Here is a 17450-nt window from a genome sequence, read left to right on the forward strand (position 1 = left end):
TTATATCTTATTAAGCTTCCAAAACATAGGACAAAATTAGGCCTGTACCTTTTTTCTCTTTTATCGATGAAGGCTTGATGGTCCATGATGATGTATTCAGCTAATGAGTACTTCATCATTAAGCACAGTATTTGTCAATACTAGCTAAAAAGCAACAGAAATAAGGGACATGTGAAATCAGGGTAAAGGGCAATATAAAGTTATTGGAAATAATCCAAACCAAGCTGCTGCCTGCCATCAACTTCACATCTGAATCCAAATTAAAATCTAATTTAAAAGGAGCCTAAATTAAAAAAGCTCACTTAATTCCTTCAATTTGCAAAACTATTCCATTCCATTAGGCAACTAATTTCTACCTGTCAGATATAGAATGAAAGTGGTCCCTCTCTGGAGGAAACTTCCTACTTGTAGTAATTAGGTATGAAGAACATAGGAAGATGCCTGTGCTTTGATAGTAGCCTGTGCTTAACTCTCAGAGCTCATCAACCCATGGGTAAATAGAATTGAAGTGTCAGCTTCAATGGTTTCATGCTACAGAAGGCTAAAATGAGGTTACATATTTCATAATTAAATAACAAAATTACTTTAATTTTTGTTAGAGAATCATAAAAGGTTACCTTTGTGAAATCCGTGTATATAAATCCCTTTTGTTGATCTATTATTCTAATAAGCTTTCAGAGACAATACGAAGAGGACTTGATTACAATTAGAAAATAAGGGCCAGGAGAATGCAAGTAATGAACAACATCAAGGCAATAATAAACAATATGAAGCTAATGGAACTGTGCAGACAAAATAAAATTGCTCCTTCTTCAATTCCCTTTGGATTGCCCGTCCGTTTATCTGTTTACTTCTTCCCTAAGAGCGTGTACTAGAACAAATGGGTAAAAAAAACAAATGTACAATTTGCTGGAGAAAATGAAACACTGTACTTGTCACTTAAAGCTATTTCCTTGTTCCTTCTAAAACATTGTACAGTTTCTAAGAAAAGAATAAAAAATATGTTCATCAAAATTCATATGCTTTCATAGCCTATATTTACATAAAGATAACTTTTTACTGGATCAGATTGAGCTTGACTTGACCATCCTTCAGTTTACAGCAGACAGGACTTTATTCTTTTACCTCTATATGCAGTTCATTATAATGGTAAAGGTAGGAAATAGGAATTACATTGATTTATTAAATCATTTAAATGTACAGTAAGACAGGCATAAGAATTGTAATTAAAGACATAGAGTATTCTAAACTGATTTTGGGGTGCATTAGTGAGTTATGAGCAGGAAATAATTTGGAGTACAGGAAAAATAAGTTTTATTTTATCGTTCTGCCCCCAGAGTATCTTAATTTTCAATAATATGATAATTAAGTGGACTGAAAGTCCATTTAGGGGTAGGCACAAGCTTTACACAGTTTAAGTGGGAAAGTCTTTAGAAGCATCAATTGTTTAAGAAAACAAAAGCTACTTCTGGCTGTTTCCATATAAGAAGAGGAACAGTAATTTTATATTCCTGCAGAGTTCCTTTTATTAAATTGCATAATTATCTTGAAAATAAGTTGATATTAGATGAATGCACACACTGAGAATTCCACAGCGTGCTTTCAAGAATGGCATATTTGGAAAACAGCAACCTTTTATTTTACATTTTCTGCAATGCTTACAGTAATTTTGTTAACACTTTAAAATTTGTTGTATCAGTAGGGGGTTATGATCCCACAGCACTAAATTAGCATAAGCACAAGCCTGTTACATACAGTCTAGGACAGAAGGGGCTTGTTAGGAATTTATGTCAGTAAGAATTAATTGTTTTATCTTAAAGGGGAACAAACTCTAAAAGGTTCACCCCAGATTAGCAGGAAAGGTGGGGATGCCTGTAACATTCTTACCTGAATTCTTGAACCTCATATATTGATAGAGGTGGATTATAAAGGCCACTCTAACACTGCTCCAGTGGCAAGACTGTTTAAGGGGACACACCCAGATTCCTTTATTCACAAACATTGAAATCTAGATTATTTTGTCTTTTTCCAAATTCCATGTTTATGTAATTAAAAAGACATAAAAATAATCCTTTCTTTCATAAAATAAAATGTACTGCTGTAAGAACATTGAAAATATAAAATAATAAAAAAATCAGTACATTGCATGCTAAGTGCAGCTGGATTTTATATACATTCATATTCTTTACTCTAAGTAATCCCTAAATTTTTAATGATATGTGGATAATCTTTTTTTTAATGAATATGAATATGTCTGCATTATGTAACTATGTTGAAAAACAACAAGAAGTCCTTTCTAAAGCTGATGATTGAAAATCTTTCAGGGACAGTTTCTCACTAGAACAATCCAATTTTATTGAAATCAGAATGTTTTATTGGAAGATTTCTATCTCAAGAAAATAACTTCAAAAAGCTTCTTTTAAAAATAAATTTGATATTCACTTCAGCTGGATGGTAGTTTGTTTTTATTTGTTTGCTTAACTTTTAAAATACCACCAATTTTATGAATCTATTCAGTTAACTATATTATATTGAATATTTTTACACTACAAAGTGTTTGCCTTATCAAAACAATATCTGATTCCGAATAAAAATATGAATAGCTCTTATATGGGGGAAAATATCAATTTTTCAACTTGAAACTAAAACAAATTTCAATGTACTAGAAGATGGAGAAATAACTGAAGAGGATAGGTAAGACAAATCTTTCAAAGCTCTTATGAATGTCTGATAGTAGCAATTCAGAAATATCGTTTCATAAAGAAGCCTGATAAGCTAAGGACATCGCTGTATGGAATGACATGATATAGAAATACAGAATAATAAAAGCCACAACAAATATTTAAAATTACGCACATATTTATTTTTTTCTTATTTTAAATGTTTTAATTGAGAGATCGGAACAGAAGTGACATCGAATTGCCACAGATTTAAAATAGATACATGGAAATACTTTTTTATTTTGTATATGCTGAACCTGTGGAGTCAATGGACACCAGATATCATGTGCATCAAGGAACTTCATATATTTCATATAACAAGTGCAGAAATTATAAAAAAATGTTGTAGCTAGTTATCCTCCACAATCATCTCAAATACAAGAAAAATGAGCAGAAATGAAATTTGATGCTTATTTTTAGTTTCAGTTATGATAGCACTTACCTCAAATACTGGCATAAGAACATATATATCGGAAAAGGATAATGCAGACTTTGTTTTCAGGTGATCAGTCAACCACTAAGTTTAATTTTCTGTTTGTTTGTTTGTTTGTTTGTTTTTCGATAAGATTTTAGGAAGAAACTTCACTTAAATGATATCATTAGTAGTCTATTTTGTTGCATCTTCCAACCAATGATCTAGATCTGATCAGTGTCAAAAAGCCTGTTGAGTAGAAGATGATAGGTGACCTAATCTCATTACTGGAATATATTTTCACCCTTTGCACTATTTTAATTATCTGTGTCTACATCAAAAAGAAGGCAACTACTGGGGATATTTCATTATATGTCCTCTCGTCATTGCTGTCCAAACCCAAACAGTCAAATGTGCTCAGGTTTATGGACAGAAACAGCCTGTCTGTGTTAAATGATACGAGCTGATCTCTTGACCGCCTCCCCTAACTTCTCTGTTCCGTTAAGGATGCCTTTGATGTGGCCCAGTAATACAGATGAACCTTTTAGATAGTCAGCTATAGAAGACAGCAGGAAAAAATGATGAAACAGACTACGAAACCTTTGCATTATTCATATGAGAAAAAACAGATATTCTTTTTTCAAGCCTATATTTCTCTCCTTGGTCCTCCCTCTCCTTTATTTGGTAAGACACACTCAGATATGCTCCCTTGAAGCTGATTTGTTTGTAGCTGTGATTGTGTATATTTTGAAAGTAATTACATATATTGTATGTCTAATATATTTCCACCCAGTTCTACACAGTTCTGAAAAAAACGGAGAATTAATTCCAGTGATCACAACTTGCAATGGTCATGCATCTCCCTAGTTAAAGCTGTTTGTATAAAACCTGTTTTTCCCATACCTTTATCGCTCAGACCAGTAATACATTTGTTGTAAGAATCAGATTTTCCTTCTGGGTTCCAATTTTTAAAAGCAAGAAACAGGTGGCCTTTCTGTGCCGCTTGCTTCCCAGTAATTAGAGTAGAATAATAATTCAGTTAATCTTCTAAGGTGGCTAAAATTCTTAGTAAAAGTTGCATTGCTCTTGTCACATAAAGCTTTTATTTTTTAAAAGTCTTGAAAAACTCTATTCATTTAATCACCAAGAAGGAAATAATCACAGAATCACACAGAATCATAGAACGGTTGTGGTGGAAAGGAATCTCTGGAGATCATCTAGCCCATCCCCCTTGCTCAACCTGGGTCATCTAGAGCACATTGCCCACAATTGTGTCCAGATGGCTTTGGAATATCTTCAGCGAAGGAGACTCCATAACCTCTCTGGGCAACCTATTCCAGTGCTCAGTCACCCTCACAGGAAAGAAGTTTTTCCTCATGTTCAGACGGAACTTTCTGTGTTTCAGTTTGTGTCCGTTGCCTGTTGTCCTATCACTGGGCACCACTGAAAATAGTCTGATCCCCTCCTCCTAACACTCTCCCTTCAGATACTTATACACATTGATCAGATTCCCCCTCAATCTTCTCTTTTCCAGGCTGAACATTTCCAGCTCTCTCAGCCTTTTATCATATGAGAGATGCTCTAGTCCAGAGTCAAAAGCCTTATTGAAGTCCAGGTAGACAACATCCACCGCTCACCCCTCATCTACCCAGCCAGTAATTCCGTCAGAGAAGGCGATCAGGTTGGTCAAGCACGATTTCCCTTGGGTGAATCCATGCTGACTACTCCTGATCACCTTCTTGTCCTCCATATGCTTAGGGATGGCCTCCAGGAGGAGCTGTTGCATCACCTTTCCAGGGATGGAGGTGAGGCTGACAAGCCTGTAATTCCCTGGCTCCTCCTTCTTGCCCTTTTGGAAGACTGGGGTGACATTGGCTTTCTTCCAGTCGTCGGGCACCTCTGCTGATTGTCATGACCTTTCAAAGACAATGGAGAGTGGCCTAGCGATGATGCCCACCAGCTCCTTCAGCTCTCGCGGATGCATCCCATCAGAGCCCATGGATCTGTGAGTGTCAAGTTTGCTTAAACAATCTCTAACCTGATCCTCCTCCACCAAGGACAAGTCTTCCTTTCTCCAGACTTTCTGCCTGGTCTCCTGGGTCAGGGATTCCTGAAGGCTAGTCTTAGCAGTGAAGATTGAAGCAAAGAAGGCATTCAGTATCTCTGTCTTCTCTGTGTCCTCTCTCTCCAGGTTCCCTGCCCCATTCAGTAGTGGGCTCACGTTTTCCCTAGTTTTCCTTTTGTTAATGATATGTTTGAAGAAGCTCTTCTTGTTGTCCTTGACATCCCTTGCCAGATTCAGTTCCAAATGGGCCTTGGCCTTCCTTGTCACGTTTCTGCATGCTCTGACAATGTCCCTATATTCCTCCCAGGGGGCCTGTCTTTGCTTCCACCTCCTGTACACTTCCTGCTTATATGTGAGTTTTGTCAGGAGTTCTTTGTTCATCCATGCAGGTCTCCTGCCCCCCTTGCTTGACTTCTTGCTCATAAGGATGCACATTCTTGAGCTAGGAGGAAGTGATCCTTGAATATTAACCAGCTCTCTTGGACCCCTCTTCCTTCTAGGGCCCAATCTCATTGGATTCTTCCAAGAAGGTCCTTGAAGAGGCTCTCCTGAAGTCCAGGGCTGTGATTCTGCTTATTGCCCTGCTTCCTCCTCACAGGATTTTGAACTCCACTTTCACATCTCCAACCAGTCCTTCCTTATTTGTTAGTATAAGGTCCAGCAGCACACCTCTCCTCATTGGCTCCTCCATCACCTGGGTCAGAAAGTTATCATCAGTGCTTTCCAGGAACCTCCTGGATTGCTTGTGCCTTGCTATGTTGTTCCTCCAGCAGATGTCAGGGTGGTTGAAGTCCCCCATGAGAACTGGGGCCTGTAATCGCAAGACTACTTCCAGCTGTCTGTAAAAGGCCCCATCTACTTCCTCTTTCTGATTAGGTGGCCTATAGCAAACACCCCACAACAGTGTCACCCATGTTATTCTGCCCTTTAATCCTTACCCATAGGCTCTCCACCTGCTCATCATTCGCCCCGAGGCAGAGATTCATACATTCCAGTTGCTCTCTCACATAGAGGGCAACTCCACCACTTCGCCTTCCTGGCTTGACTTTCCTAAAAAGTATGTAGCCATTCATGGTAATACTCCAGTCATGTGAGTTATCCCACCAAGTCTCTGTAACTACAACGAGATCAAATCCTTGTGACCGCACCCAGATCTCTAACTCTTCCTATTTATTCTCCATGCCGTGTGCATTGGTATGCAGGCACTTCAGAGAGGTATTTGAGTGTGCCAATTTCCCAGAAGGGGTGTAAGAGGGTACCTCATAGTCATGTCTCCTAGGCACTTCCTTGGCTGCATGCACTAGTGTGATCAAAATTAGGGGTCCCTGCATTTAGCCATTGAGCCATGGAAAGACAATAAAGATAAGCCAAAGAAATGAACCAATATCTAAAAAATATGACCACATTAACTGAGCTAAGTGTAACAAAATGGTTATTAAAAGTCCCAAGTAAAGTAATTAACTTCATTAAAAGTTAGGTCAAGAAAGTTGTTTGTGAAGGTAAACTATAACTAAGGTGCGCAATATAAAATAAAGAGCCATAGACTTTAATCTCTATTTTGTTAGAGAGCTCAAGAATAGATCCTGGGAAAGTGATCTTATGTGTATCTTCATTTCTCTATTACTAAAATAAATGAAAATACCATTATGTGGTATTAATGTTAGGAAGCTTACTTTAATTCATTCAAAATTTCTAAAGAGTTCTCAGATTTGAGAGTTAGAAAGGTCAGGCATGTTAAAAGCTGATGATCTACAAGAGAAAGAGAAAGAGAAAGAGAAAGAGGAGACTTGAATTTTTGTGGCTAGCTAGAATCCATAAAAGGCTATTGTAAAGAAGAAAAATTCAAAATAGATGTATGTGTTATTTATCTATACAGTACTGACACTAAAAAGCTAAGATGATATTGTCTCAGAAATAATTTATGTTCAATTTCAATTAAAATAGTGCAGAATATGTAGACGTATGTATTCCTTGTGATAGCTCAGTCAGAAACAATATGAACATTCTGCAAAGTAATAATTCTCCACAATCATCTCAAGCTAAGGACAAATTACCAGAAATGAAACTAGATGCTAATTTTGATTTCAGTTATGGTGTTGCTGGAAAATACCTACTGCAATCTTTAGAGAATTTTCATAACAATATTTTTTAAATATGCAGCATTTGTTCTACAATACCTGGGAGCACAGTCTGCTTATACTGATAGACTTTTATTTAGGGTGAATTGTTCCTTTAGTTCAATAGGGGTTGATGATTGTTTAGCTTCAATTAAATAACATGATGAATGCATGATAAAAAGCCATAAAACTAGGTTTAAATATGAAAATGAAATATTTCAGAAATGTTATTTGACCACCAATATGGCATTTGGGCTTCTGTGGCACTTACTATGGACTGGAGGTAGCAAGTTTATACTAAGGGCCATAATTAGCTTTCCTCTAATAAACCCTAACTTTCATATATTAAATAAAAATAAAAATCTTATCTAAAACGTAATAGCCTCTTGTGATGTTTAACTTTTTTTATAGGTTAATTGGCCTAGGATTTGGGGAGATCTGTAAGTCTAGCAAATGAACTTGTGATAGATGGAAGCTCACCCATTTTTAAGCGCTTTAGGCAGTGAACTACTGTATCATTAGGATCACTTCTGTCACAATATCTTTGCTAATATTAACGATGGCTTGTTTAAGCGTAGATTTATAAAAAAATAGACTTCTTAATCTTGAATAATTTGAGATTTCATGCCAAAAATTAAAAAAAGTTCTTATCATTTTGCAGGTGGGATTTGGATGAATTATTGAGGTCCTTAATTTGTCTAACTAAAAGGAAGAAAGATGAGAAGATGTGGTCCCGAAAAGCCGTTTGTAAGTCTAGCAAGTAGAAGAATACAAAAAAAAAATCCAGTAGCTGTCATGTACAGCAGAATGTAAGATGATTCCTATATACATCTTCAAGATTTAATAGTCTGACTGCTTTAGAACTTTTTATCTTATATAACTTAATTAAAAATAATAAAATTCTAAGATAAAATTAATTGTAACATAAAATTTATAACTGAACTTGTTAAAAATTAGCACCTTCTTAAAATTTATAATAGAAATTAAAACCCTTTTAGCATTTTCCAGGATTATAAGGATTTAAAGAAAACAGAAAGACCATAATATTAATTGCAGATATTATTTCTAAAGGAAATACTTCCAATAGTATTTCTAAACTAGTCAGATATACTAGAAAGTACCTGTGAGAAATCATTCTTTTATGGTTGTTTATATATTTTATACGTATAAATCTATTTTATAGTTAGTTTTGAGAGCACCAGTAAAATATCAGAAGGCTTCACTTCTTACACGCTTGCCAGGAGCATTACAGTGTTTCCAATACTTTTGTAATGACACTGAGTATCAGTGGCACTACTTACACATAAAAGCCTGTTATGATGAATAATCTGGAAAAACATACCTAATGCTGCATGTAGTGTTAAGAAAGGCTAGTTTCACTGTAGTAAAGTGCCATGTTCAGGATCAAAGAATAAAGTACAATTTTATATTAGAATATGTTTATGTAAATATTCCACTAAGCTCAGAGGCAAACATTCAAAATGAATTGCTTTATTTATGACCTAGTAAATATATGATGGTCTTGTAATCTCACTTCTTTCTAAAAAATGCCACACTGTTGACAGGCAGCTGTCATTTCAGTAAAACCATGCTGATGTCATGCATCTTCCTATTCATATTTCTAAGCCATGTTAAATGCAAAAATAAAATGCATAAAATTAAATGCTGCAGCTTTGAAAATGCTTCAAGTATAAGCAATACAATGATAAAATATGTATTACCATCAGCATAATCATCATCAACATCTGTTTCATAATGGATATTTAATGTAGGTAAAGCCTTGATGTCCTAACTGTATTTATTGCATTCTAATAAACTACTCCTTGTATAGTATAATAATGTAGTTCTTAATATTTATTAATAAATATTAAGAAAAGACTTTTAATAAATAAACTCCAATGTCTTTACTGATTTCCGGTAACTTCCATTTCACAGAATTAGAGTATTTGGGGTTGGAAGACAGCTCTGGAGATCATTTGGTCCAATCTCACTGTTCAAGCATGGTCACCTAGAACGAGTTGCCCAAGACTGTGTCCAGTGGGTTCTGAATATCTCCAAGGGTGGAAACTCCACAATCTTTCTGGGCAACCAGTTCTACCAGTCAACCACCTTCACAGTAAAGGTGAAAAAAAAAATGTTCAGTTCAGTTCAGTTATGTTCAATTCAGTTCAATGTGCTCTTATGTTACAGTTAGTGTCCATTACCTCTAATCCTGTCACCAGTTTATTAAAAACCTTACATGAAGAATACTACCTTATTATTACACAAGTGAAAAGCAGATTGTTACGAACCTTATAAAGACAATAAAGACTGAAACTGACTACAGCAGGCCTGGACTCTGAGTTCCAAATAATTTGTATTGTTCCATTAAGTATGTCCTGACAGTCCTGGGCAATGTCATGTTCCTTTTAGTCACTTTCCAACTGCTTAACTTTTGTCTTCTAGTTTCTGGAAGAGAATGAGCCTTTATGGTTTTAGAAGTGAGTGTGTCTATAGGATGCTCATATAAAGAAGAAGCTTCATGATAGGACCCCGGAGAGCTGATTAACCCATCACTTTCAACTAGCTAACAGAAAGTCATTGACAAAAACCACGTTCCATGAAAAAAATTGAAAAAATATCTATGAAATATATTTTCTGTATTTTGGCAAGATCTAATTCCAGATTTCCTAGATGATGACATTCACTTTTTCCCAGGCTAGGCACTCAAGACTTTTTTTGTACATAAGATGAATTTTAATAGCTCCCATGGAAGACATTGTGGGAATTGTCATATGTTTGATCACTGTCCCATCTCGAGGACAAAGGACAAGGTAAGCTGATCCTTTAAACTGTAAGATTTGATTCTCTTTTATCACATTTTTTTTTGCTAAGGCATAGACATTGCTAATAGTCATAAAAATTGTTCATTCTTTTCAAAAATCAAGTCTACTCTTTTTCTTCAATGTCCACTTACGTGTGTGAGTCCTACAACTTAACAGCAGGCTGCATAGAGAAATACATAGACATCTAGGTCAGCAAATGGAGTACCTTTTAATTAATAGAAATAAAAAGAAATGTAGCAGTTCATCTCTCCTTTTATTCCTTTCAAATTCTCTACCTTTAAATTGCAGAAAGTGAGTGTTCCTTTTGTTTTTCTTCAGAGCTGAATATTATCCCATAATATCTGTGATATAAGGCATGACACCCCTAATAGGACAGATAGTGTTTGGAAGCTCATTGGATAGTTCTTTAATTTTTTTAATAGTAAAGATCCTAAATATTTAGATATTAATGTGGAGGAACATATTCACAGCAGCAGCATTTTCTTTACTGGTGATTCAGAATGCAGCTGGAAATGGAAGCATATCTCTCATTGTGAGACTGTTATCTATCTGCACACTCACCTATGCATTCATGAGTAGTTTATATCAGAGAAAAGTAAAAAGTATTTTTTCATAAGAAATATAGCAAAGTTCATGTTTAAAAAGCAGGAAGGTAGCAGTCTCTTCATCATAATTAAATCTCTTGAGAATAAGCTTTGTTAAATTTATTTTAAAAGCCTAGTAGGATGAAAGCTTTTCTTTTTCAGTCCTCAGACAAAGCTTACTCAGCCTACTAAGACACTATTCTTAATTGCTACATTGGAAATTCAAAAATGTAACTAATTTAGACATGACAACTGGAAAAAAAAGAAAGGGCTCTCTACTGTGCAGTGGTGACAGAGCTCTGAGACCGGCTGTCCTGTGGAACTGTCAAAAGGGAAAAACTTCTACGTAAAACAAAATAGAAGATTGACTTTATCTAGGATTTTGTTCTAAATAAATCTGAAACAACCCGAAACATTGTGCCCCAGTTGCCTTAATTATACTGCAGTATTCGAACACTAACATCCCTGCATGTTGCTGAGCTCATGTGAAGTTCTTCTGTAACTCCTTTCCTTAGAAGTTTAGTAGCTCCAAAGGATCTTAGCATCATCTCATTTATGCTGTTAATGGATGCCCTGACTCCCACTAGCTCCAGCTGGTATTTGCAACAGGGTATTGGAGTATTTCTAAAATCAGCCTTACTGCCCTGCGTTACCTAGGACCACTTGACACCCTTGTAAAATAGATCAGATGAAAACAAGCAAACAAAAAATGAATATATTTTATTTCTGTAAAGTTCTTTAACTCTGTGGCAGTAGAACCTCAGAAAATCTCGACAGGTGTAGGTTTATCTGTGAGTAACTTTCCGCGTTCTGGAGGGCCGGCATTCCTACCGATCCACATCCCTTTTTGTTCTGCTATTTTTGTGTTCTATTTATGAGGACATCAGTAGAGAAATGCACAAGCAAAGGGGATACATATCACATGGGTAGGAGAGTGAAGTGGTGCACAGCTAGCTCATCTCGCAGACAAGCTGTCTGACTAAGCTTTGAGGGTATGCTTATTTACGTGGTTAGCAGGTGAGATAGACACACATCTGAGGTAACTTTTGAGAAAGAAGAAATTCTTATTTCTTCAGCTTCTGTTAGCACGTTTTTAAATTCAAACCAAGAAGGATTTTGTGTTGTGATTATCTGGATTTTTAACATTTTTGCACCAAATCATTCCAGCAAAGTTTTACAAGAGGAAGAGATAATTGTTCCACTGGGATTAGAGGATTTCTAAGAACAGCTTAGCAGCAGCCACCTAATGCTTTTGAGTATATGCCTAGCTATCTTCAGCCCTCACTAATAACAGCAATTTTGAAGGCCATTGATTTCTGTTGCATTCCAAAAGCTGAATATCCCACCTGAGGAATAAGAGAGCATTGGGAGAAGTGCAAATCCAAGCCGGGTTCCATGCAGACTGCCCTCCAGACTCGATAAGCACTTGACTGAGGGTGCTACAGAAGGGCTTGGCACGTTTCTCCAAACTGGCCCACATCATCAGAAATGCAAGTAAAAACAAGGAACCTAAATGTCTTTATTTTTTGAGGAAAGTTCTAGTTGTCTGTATAATTTTTTTTGTGATACGAGTTACTGAAAAAAGATATTATGAGGAATAAAATAGGCAGTCAGTAGTATTTTTTATCACTTTTTGTAACTCTTTTCTCTAATCCTTTTAATTGTCATAAGATCAAGTAGATGCTAATTACCTGCAAAAACATTCTAAAAGTTTAATTGGTGACCACTGGAAACCACATTAAACTGGAAAGGTCACCTATCTTATGTGTCAGTAAACAAAGCAATGAACCTATCTGTCATAAGTTCATAGTCTGATGAGCAGTCACTTAGGAGGTTCAAAATGTCTGACAGGTTAAGTTTATAAAAGTGGCATCAAAGCAATTAGAGGATTATAAAGGATTTTTAACACTTATGCTTTCTGACAAATGGTCTTATAACAACAATTGGTCAGTTTATCTCCTTTTCTGTCAAATATTCACCTTCAGTGAAAGCTTTTCATGCATTTTAATTTATCTTAAATTTATGCATAGCTAGATTAGCAGTTCCTGGCAATCATTTGTTTTCCTTTTCTGCTTTCAGCCATCTCTTCTTTTTTTACCACCTGCTGTATTTGCCTTCTGCTCCGAGTATGCTATTGACAGTTACTAATAATGCAGATTACTTACTATGACAGGCAAAACGCTAAGTAAAAACAAAACAATGGAATCCCACATTCTTTTTTCTATTTAAATAATGACATAATATTCCAAAACAGATTTGCAAGAGCATTAATTCATTAACAAAGCAGGTGCCTTAGTGGACTTAAATACAGGCAGTATGCAAACCTGACTATGGTGGCACAATTTCTTGAGCGTTTTAGCAGTTATACATACAGCAGTACAAGATATATCTACACGTCAATTTGTACTTCTTGGAGTTCATTAGCTTTTGCCACTAATCAAAATACAAATGTTTTTAAGCAGTGAAAATTATTTGATTCAGATAACTTAGTAGGCTAAAATTCTCTTTTTGCTATTTATTTCCCATCTCTAAAATTCTTATTGTTTCTTCTTGCTCATGATTTAAAACAAGCTAAAACAAGTATTTATGGCCTTTAAAGTACGATAATTAAGCCAATATTAAATATTGCATTTATTAGCCATCAAAGACATGTGGCTTGACCATGGCAGAAATGATGACTTTAGTAAATGACTGCCCTCCGAACCAATGTACCACTAGATCTACAGCATCCTGCATGTAACAGTCTGGGAAATCTCTTGTGTGAATTGCAGCAGTCTATGCTTTTTCCATGCATTTAACTTGGAAGGTACATGAATTACAGTGATCATACAGGAAAAAAAAAAAAAAAAAAAAAAAACTATTGCTCCATGCTGCATTATAATAGGATTGTTTCATAATTGACATTGTTAATGGGAAAGGATTTTTTTATCTGAATCTAGGTCAAGACAGCGTAAGCAAATCAGACATAATTTAGCTCCCTAGGAATTACTACAAGGACCCTTTCACCTGGAAATAAGTATCACTTAAAGTATGAGAGAAGACAGAAAAAAGACCTACAGAAAGACAAATTTTAGTAGAGAAATAAACCATTTATTATAGAATATATATTTACTAGTGTATAGGTAGTTAATTATGTAGCATTCCAAGTTGGTCTATTGTATTTTTTAAGAAAAAAAACTGTATGAATGTAAAATTAAAGTTATTTAAAGATGTTTTTCTTTTTAGCTGAGGCCTTTTCCAGAGGCTTTCGTTAGACCTGCAGACTGCAATGCATAATATTCTGTTGTTATTAGGGAAAGAGGGTTTTTTTAATGATGTCTACATTAGACACCTAATTTGGGAGCCTCAGTTAATTGCCTAGGCTCATTATACATCTAAAGAATAAAAGTAGGCACCTCTTAAAGGGCATCTCAGAACACCTCAATTAGGAGGCATCTAATGCCATTTATTGTACAGAGAATTAAGGCTTTTAGATCATGGATCAGTTTTTGCTGCCCGTGCTTAGATTCTATTAGTCTTACTTTGAGTGACTGGAGTTTTCCAGGAGACGGGTTTTCCAGGACACTATTTGTTTGTCACCTGATATAAAGAAAGACCCAGGTTTATCTCAGGCTGCTGCTGATACAGAAAACTCAGCCACACCAGCCATTTTAATGCAAGAAGTAACATTGGTGAAAGGGCAATAAAATCATCCAGACTCGGATATTAGCAGAGGGGTTTTTTTCTCTCTCTTTCTTTTTTGTGTCTGTTTTTGTTTGTTTGTTTGTTTGTTTGTTTGTTTGTTTGTAACTGAGGATGATAGAACAATGCATGGAGGCATTGTCATTAGAGAATATAGCATGGTGACTAGGTGGGAAGAATCAACAGCAGGGAGAGGGACTATGACCACGAGTCTTGAGTACTGTTAAGGGGTCTTCAGAGCTTGTGAAGAAGTAGTAAGAGTGACTACAGGAGTAGGCTGCTGTAAGTGAATGGTTTTGGGATCTCAGAAGCTGGCATCATACAACAGGAAAAAAACAAGCGCTGGGAAAGAGTGTTCATGACATAACGCAGGAAGAGCAATCTGTAGCAGTCATTAAAATAATTGATGTTATGAGGTAATGGGTGTTACAAAGTTACAAAATTCTGCTTTAAAAAAAAAAACGACAAAACAACTGTGTTCCCACCTGGAACAACAAAACAATATGATAAGACCTAATGACTGCAGGTTGGCAGGTTGGTATATAATTCCAGTTAAGAAAATCATAAGCATGTAGCTTGTATAGCTTTTGTAAGTGGCTGAAATAGAAATGTGTACTCACTTTAAGCATTTGCAATAGGAGGAGAGAAAAAGAAGCCATGAAAAATTAATGAATATATATGATAAAATATTTTAGGGAATACTGGGCTAAATCTGAAAAAATAAAGAGAGAAATCAGGAATGTTAAAAGAAATGCTGATTCTGTCATATTTAGAGATGATACATTTTAAAAATGCCAGGAAGGTTTTCAGAGATAACAGAGATGGGAGTGACAGAGATGTAGGATGGAAATTGTGAAACAGAAGCACAAAGAAAAACAAAGGTGCTTCCTAACAAAAGCATGTCTGCAAATCTAGGCTTAAGCAATCAAAATATGCATTACTGCGTATTTTACCAATTAAAAACTCTCTGATGATTGATACCAACTGCACAACTTTCTATTATAGAAATATAATATGGCACCGGTACATGTAAAAGATTGCAAGCACACTGAGAGATTCATTCTTTCATTTCAGAATGAACTGATACTCGGACACATTAAATACGTACCAGAATGTGTTCTTATAATATCTTTATACTGTAAGTATTTGAAAGAACTTTTATCTTCTCAGCAAAAAAAGTGATTAACTAGTGAGAGGCAATACTAAAGTAAAACTCTATGTTGAAACTTTGCTGATTCACTCACAGCCACAACAGATACTGGGCACAGGATGAAGGTGGGAGTCCAAGGCTTTTGAATTTAATACTTGAGAAATTCTGTAAATTCACATGCATCATGCAGATGTACATGAATAAGAAATGAATCTATTATATCAAGTATACCACCTTCACTGAGTTTTGTTTTCCTGTAAAACTCCATGAGTCACTTTGTCTAGCTTTGACCACAGTTATTGGATATACAGTTTTTCTATAATTAACCACTCTAGTCATAATTTACTTTCATGACCATGTGTTCCTAACTCTTTTATTCGCTTTCCTTTTAAATCTTGAGTCAGAAATCTCACAAGCACTCACTTTTTTTGTTCCTAACTAGTTCCAGTATTAACAATAGCATTTGTGACAATGATTTGGTACTATGTGACATTTCCAAAGAAATCTGTTTGACATGCAGTAGTGGAGGACCGCTGCTCTGTGGGGTCACATTTTGCCACCTCAGTCTTCAAAGTCTTTTAGCATTTTGCAGTTGAAAGTAATATTATAGCACTCATTGTTTTAATTTAAAACTGATTCATAGCCAGAGAACTTTAAAAAACCAACACATCAATTTGTACTTACGGATCTCTGAAGTCACAGAAAGAAGATAACAATCAGACAAAGGAGGAAGAAGATGGAGATTAGTCAAACATTATTAATATGTTCTAAAGGAAGTCGAGACATGAACGAAAGTGGAGAAGAAATGTGCAACACAGCTAGTTTTTATCTTTTAATTTCTATGAGAAACAGTCCCTAGAAAGAACTTACAAAGATTCAGGCACAATAATAGTATGTTTTAAAAAAATACAACAGCAAGATGAAGGAAAAAATCAAGAGACAAAGAAAGGGATGTGAAAAATGAAGAAACAAGGGAGAGGGAGACAGAATGGTGCCAAGAAAAATAATTCACTGTGTAATTTCATTTCTATTATTTTATTTTTCCCTATTGTTCTTCTTTTGCTCTTTGGGGTATTTTGAAATATGAGGATTACATTCCCCCTTCTGAACGTTGACTAGCAGCTGTGACTGACATACATCTGACAAATGTTTTGCAAAAATTGAGCTATATATCATATATAAATTGTTCTGCAATTGGCCCCATAAAATTGGTATGTTGCAGTTAAAAATTTGCTGGAAACTGCTTATAATGGTATCATCAGTCCACAGATGAGTACTGAAATATTTTTATTTCATACTGGTGTGGTGGATAATTCATTGTTCACATATCTATGAACAAGACATTCACAGCTGGGCTGTAAAAGACTCTAGTGTCATTTTTACATTTCTTAATACCTTTCCCAGTTCCAGAAGACATACTAGATAATCCAAAATTCTGAATAGAACTAATCGTGCCTGCTCTATTAACCTCATTTTGTTGATAGTACTATTTTATTGTTAAAAAATAAGACAAAATAAAACAAAAACAGATAAATTCCCCACTTATTATCACTGGGGTTTAACCTTTTAAATCATACATCATCTTCAAGACTTCATCACCTTCAAGAACCCAACATCCCATTGTCATCTTGCATTAATGAGGCATTACCGTGTAATTAGTAAGAGACTCTACCAAATCAGACTTCTTAGGTATTATCCCATGTCAGTATAGCACCATGGTCATGGTACCAGTACCAGGTCATGAAGACAGATGAAAATGATCACTAAAATCAAAACCATAACACTCATTTTCAGGATAATCCAGAGCTTGTTATTTGCCAGTATTTCATAACACAGCTCTTTTTCAAAGGTACAAGAATAATTCTCCTTAGATCATTGGCAATCTTTCTTTTAAAT

This window comes from Struthio camelus, chromosome 2, assembly GCF_040807025.1.
Source record: "Struthio camelus isolate bStrCam1 chromosome 2, bStrCam1.hap1, whole genome shotgun sequence".
Classification (NCBI taxonomy): Eukaryota; Metazoa; Chordata; class Aves; order Struthioniformes; family Struthionidae; genus Struthio; species Struthio camelus.